This window comes from Barbatula barbatula (genome assembly GCF_947034865.1).
Source record: "Barbatula barbatula genome assembly, chromosome: 11".
Lineage (NCBI taxonomy): Eukaryota > Metazoa > Chordata > Actinopteri > Cypriniformes > Nemacheilidae > Barbatula > Barbatula barbatula.
In genome coordinates, this window is record NC_136774.1 from 6405945 (window position 1) to 6411944 (window position 6000).

General features: G+C 38.2%; 1 protein-coding gene across 6 annotated transcripts in view; it reads right to left on the reverse strand.

Annotated features, from left to right (window-relative positions):
- fgf17 (fibroblast growth factor 17) overlaps window positions 1-5268 on the reverse strand; it is a 30746-nt gene extending 25478 nt beyond the window's left edge. For all 6 annotated transcript variants that reach the window (XM_079466998.1, XM_079467002.1, XM_079466999.1 and 3 more), the window contains exons 1-2: window positions 4964-5268; window positions 1286-1404 (exon numbers count right to left, since the gene is read on the reverse strand). The gene's annotated coding sequence lies outside the window, so the exon portion shown is untranslated. The remainder of the gene's footprint in view (window positions 1-1285; window positions 1405-4963) is intronic.
- Window positions 5269-6000: the final 732 nt, after the last annotated feature.

The following is a 6000-nucleotide window of genomic DNA, read 5'->3' on the forward strand; positions in this document are numbered from 1 at the left end:
ATAACACATGCCAGACCAGTGGATGGGGGATGTTGCATGGTAAGACTTATTGTATACAAGATATACAAAACACACCAGACTGATGCATTTACCTTAAAAGTTTACATTTTTTTACTGGGAAGATTCATGCATCAATCATATAGTGTTTTAAATTTGATTCTCGCAATGATTTGTGCAATGTTTTGAATACTATTAAGAGATATCTTCTATAATATTGCTTTAAATCTATCTATCTGTATGTATAGGACATGTTTCTCTGTGTGGGCACACTGTGCCCCCTTAAAAAAAAAAATGGGTGCATGATGCCCCTGGCCTGAGCACACCTCTTTATTAGACCAACACGCCCATGGGCGCACAAATGAGCGCAAACGCATTTGCTATTTAAACAATGCGGCGCAAGACCAGGAGATTAGATCTGCGTCGGGCTGAAACTAGCAAAAACAATTGCATTGCGCAGGGTGTACGATAGGGCCCTCAGTTTTCCAAAACGCAGTTTTTTGTCACAAACCTTCCACTACAATACATTCTCACTACTATCCTTTTAAGAAAAATAAAACACTTATTTATTGCATAAATTGACCGTATACAGTATAAAGGTATTACAAATAACTCTAATTACAAAAAAACTTTCAGAAACATAGGAATTTTATGATTGTATAACCCTGCTATAAACAGATTGATAAAATTACAGCTGTTGGGGATGAAAAAATCCCTGAATTATGAATCTAGCCAGATCAGTGCCTTAAAGTGCAGTGTTGACCAGACTTTTGCGTGCCAGTAGGATCCATTATGGATGATTTTCTGATGAACTAAAACATGTCTTGAAACGTTCTACCCCAAATTATCTCTATAAGATGATAACATACAAATCATACGTAAAGGGGACAGTTTAATATAACATATATGACTGTATAGTACAATTGTGCATTTTGCAATACAGTCCATTTTGTCGGCATGACTGATCTTCAGTTCATCTCCCTGAGGCTAGAGCAGTTTACATCAAAGAGGGCAATAGAGAAGTGAGCCAAACAAATGCAAGAGTAGTAAAACTTAACAAGGTGTGAATGTCCTTAAGTTGCCCTGGCCAAGGGATGTGTAATGAGTCTGTTCGCTTCTCTGGATTTTTGGAATGTCGCCACTGTATTTATTTATGATTTCAAGCAGACAGCCTGCGTCATACATTAGTCAAGATCCTAGACTAACGGGTACACATTGTTTGGTAAAAACATGTCAGAATTGAAACAATTCACCAAAATATTAAAGAGTTTGGTAGTATTTGACTTACTCTCATGTCGTTGGAAACCCATAGGACTTTCGTTTTAATGATGTGGTTGGATCCAATACAATGCAGTACATTGTGGCTCATCTGAAGGCCTGATGAAGCACCCGAGACTGTCAGCACGCCTGCATATAAATCACAAGTCAAATAAATAAATCTATAAAAGAAACAATGATAAAGTATGCAATAAATGCATGCAACTTTAGACAGTGTGTATCTGTGTGTTTGCATTTTTGCATGCGTTCGTGTGTGTTGAACAGAGAAATCTAGCTGTAGATGCCAGCTCGACTGTGCGTGGGGGGCGATGTGTTTGTAAAAGAAACATCAGGTGTTTGTAACAGCTCTGTCTGTGCTTGCACACATTGATTTATCTGTGCATTTCAGAATTATGTTCCCGACCTCTTCACCTCTCTGCCATTTGTGTTCTTCCTACTGCTTACTACAGGCAATAAAACAAGCGTGCAATCGCACCCCCCGTCCACCTCCAGAGCCTTTCTCCTGCTCCGGTGTCACCCACAGTTCAACGTCCCCGGACGGACGCCCTTTTTCCCTTGCCATCCGGCGACCTGACGGGATCGGGGTGGGGGGTGGCTCTGCAGAAACTTTGCATTCCAAGACAGGCAAGACACCTCTCTCCCATCCCCAAACATGCTTTGTAACTAGAAGCCACAACACAGACGTGAGATTGCGCACACAAAAGGAGTCGGCGAGCCGCACGGCTGGATGCGGTGGTCGCTGTGAGATTGATAAGCCGTGAAAGCATGAATCAACAATGAGAAATGTTAATGGGGTTATTACACCATTACGCTGATCAATGAGGGTTTTAAGATCTTTTAATGACTGAAGCTGCCATCACTTATCACAGGGGAAATACTTCATTCTTGTCACAGTATTTTTCATGTCGGAGTCTACTGAAGTCTCAGTTGCTTGCACTAGAATCAAAATCTGTGCCAATGACTGCTTGCAAAATGTGAACCCGAGCCACTGATGGTGATGCAATCTAGACATTGCAGTTTATTTATATTAAATCGGTAATAAATACATAAAGACTATTTATACTTCAGGTTTTGACTGAAAACTCAGATTCTCATTTCACTTGGATTTTTTTCCACCTGAAATATGTCCATCTGATATAAAAGGTTTTTGTCTGATGACAGATTGTCCCACCGTCCCCCAAACTACCTCAGACCTGCTCAACAGCGCATAGCCCATTCTAAGAGCTCAGAGTGACCCCTGCAGAGAATGTAAACACGCTCACCTGGATCACACTCAGCCCTTGGTCACCCCACATCAAAAGAAAGATGATGTCTGTCTCCGTATGTAAAACTGTGTAAAACTGTTTTTACTTTAGCCATTTTTGCACTGACTTTCGACCCCCTTACGTTTCATTTTTTATGTAACAAGCACAGATACAAATTAAGATGTGTCTCATGGAAATCATTTTTTATAGAATGTTTATTGAAAACTATTATTGTGGTCTATTATGTGTAATATAATTTAAAAGAAGTGGCACTTCCAGAATATTGCTACACATTTATCTGTTTAAATTACAGGTATATTAATTTCACGAATACTACGATGTGAAATGTGAGAATTTTTTTGTTAAATTTAAGCATTTCATTGCGGAAAAAAATGTGTTGCGCATAACTGTTAAACTTATAGCTTCTCCCTATATTCTTTTTTGTAATAACTTTTAATGGCCTTCTATTAGAAGTTATGAATGAACTCAATATAAAACATTATAAGACTAATGCTATTCATTCAGGATTGCAAAAAAAGGTGATTTTAGAATGATTTCTTTTCTTTCATTTTTCTTACCCAAATAATTGTAGAGTACATGTAAAAAAGTTGGTAAAGAGTTTCTCTTAAGAAAACGAACCATAGTTTTACAACATGCTTACTAAAATCTATATTGTAAAATGTAACTTGGTACATTACTTACATTACTTATGGTACTACTCAATATGCCGAAACCAACCATGGTTACCACACTTTTTGCCATAAAAAAAACGTGGTTACTTTTGTAAGGATACCAGTGGCCTCCTGTGGACATATGATGTATTGCAGCTTGAAGGAAGAAAATTAAGCTCTACAAGTCTAATTTAGTTTACATTTACTTAAAGAAACAGTTCACCCATACATTAAAATTCTATCTTTATTTACTACGCCTCAAGATGTGCAAAATTTACTATATAGGGTAAACGTCCCTATCAAGCTCACGTACCCAATAAGCACACTTCCACCTTTGACCTCAGATTATAAAAAGAAAAAAAATTATGTATCATCCTACTTGATGTCTTAAACAATTGAGGGGTTTGTTATTAAATACCCCCTGTCATTTTAAATAAAGCAGACTATTACAGAGATATGAGCGTTCATGTGTTCACACGGTCTGGTGCCTGTTCTGAAATCTGTCTGAAAACTTTGACCAGAAGAGTAGCCCTTGAAATTTGCACTTTTATTTCATTTAGACCTTTCTCCGAAGTAAATATCACTTTTTACAGCTAAATTAAGAGATTAATGTTTAAACGTTTGTGTTTTATAATCTGGAACATGGAAATGGGAAATAATTACAATTATGTATTGGTTACAAGCATTATTGGTTCATCAGCATTCATCATAACAAAGAAATGTTTACAGATTTTGAATAATTCAAGGGTGAGTAAATGATGACAGCATTTTTATTTTCGGAGAGCTTTGGTTGCAGTGTCTGATAGCCCGGCCACACTTCTGCAGCAAAAGCGACACTGTGACGGTCCGGCCTACCAAACTTTCCACACTTCATCAGCGCCTTTAAAGGGGACATTTTGCTCTCCAAAGGAGTAATCATGTCCGCCATACTGACGGGTTGTTCCGAACTTAAGTGCTCAAAGCTTTGGGCCCCCCAGAAGGAAAAATGTTGAAGGGTAAAACTGATGGACACTTCGCACCCCATGATTCTTTAGGTTACCACGGTGCCTCCTTATGGGCACGGGATGAAGACGCAGAAGGGCACTTCAAGAAACAGTTCTTTGGTCCCCACACCCTTCGAAGATCTCACTTCGGAGGGTAAACCATTCAAAGGGTTTAGGGCATATAGGGATGAGCCCTTTGAATTGGAGTGCAGGGTATATTTCTGGTTGGATGACTGCATCATCCAGATAGGAATAGTTGATCCCAAAATTACAATTCTGTCATCCTTTACTCATTTAAAATAGTTACTTTATTTTAATTTAAAATAAACCTCATGTGCCCATTTATGAGGAATATGTACCGTTGTAGATGTGACAATCCTATCTGACTATGAAAAATATACACTAAAAATAAAACAAACTTAAAGAGAGACCTCACATGGATATTTAAACCACCAAATGTTGATAAATGTGCTGTTACTATGGTAAAAATCTTTGGTAAAACTTGATTTTTCCATGGTAATGTGCCCTTGTTTAATATGGAATTTGTCACATGACCAAACCGGAAAACATTTTTTTTAAATTGCTAAACGGCTAAACTAGCCACATAAGTTGTTTTCATTGGTGAGGGTTACATTTTTTGTTATATTCAAATGTAAACGAGAAGAAGAAAATATATAACTTTTATAAATCGATATGGCTGTAGACATCGACTGTTTTCGTCGACTTTTTGCGATGTTATTGTTAACAGTTGTTGACTGAAAGTCCGGATGTTTTCTTTAAGCTTTCTCACCTTATATATTTGCGAGGACAGTGGAGAGTGAGCAGATGCCAGACCGACTTCGACAACCACCGAATGCACCGGGAGTGAACTTCACGAATCTTTCACGAATCGCCACGAGGTGTCAGTGTGTTACAGAAGAGAGACATTGCCACACAGGTCCAGGGGCCGTTTCAACAAGGAGGTTCAACCAATTCTTGGTTAAACCTTGAACTCGGAGTCAGTTTACTTAGAAATGAGAAACATTGAGTTTTTGGTTTCTGAACAGCTGAGTTAGTTGAGTAGGCTCACATTGAGTTAAGAGCCGCAACTACGACAAGCCATGATTAATGGAGCGCCGATATAACGATTCACCATGGCAACGGCACCAAAAAAGCAACTTGGCGGCAGAAAGCGCTTGAGAGCGAGGCACACTTTCCGTTCTGCATACAGTGGATTTACTGATGTGCTGAAAATTACTTAAGTTACAATGTACCAAAAAAACTTAATTCACCCTTAATGAATGAAACTACAGAAATAACACAGAAATAATAAAAAAAACATTGTACGTCTTACGCCATCAGCGCTCTAGTTACGCTAATCTGACGTCATGGCGTAGACACCTGTAGTGCGTCAGATTTTAGTTCAATGGCTGCACGTGAAATTATTTGTTTATAGCCTCTATCGCTTCATTTCTGCATGCATGTCTGTACTTAGTCATTTCTTTATTCAGGCACTTTATTTATACGCTTTAAGTCATTTCTCATCTTCCATAGAAAAGTATGCTCTGATGTAATACACGTAGGCGGCTGATGTTATTGATGCAGGGATGGATATGTTTTTATATATATAATTCACTGTAAAGAAAAACGATTCAGTTTAAAAAAATGCACAGGGAAATGACAAAATTTCACCCGGGTCCTAAATTGCTCTCCTGAAATCAAAGTACATCCTTATGAATGAATGCAATTTTCTTTTTCACTAAACAGCTAACCTGCCCCGGAGCAGGTTTTAGAGATCGCAAACCAAAACTGGACCAATCAGCTCTGAGCAAAGTGGCATATATATAT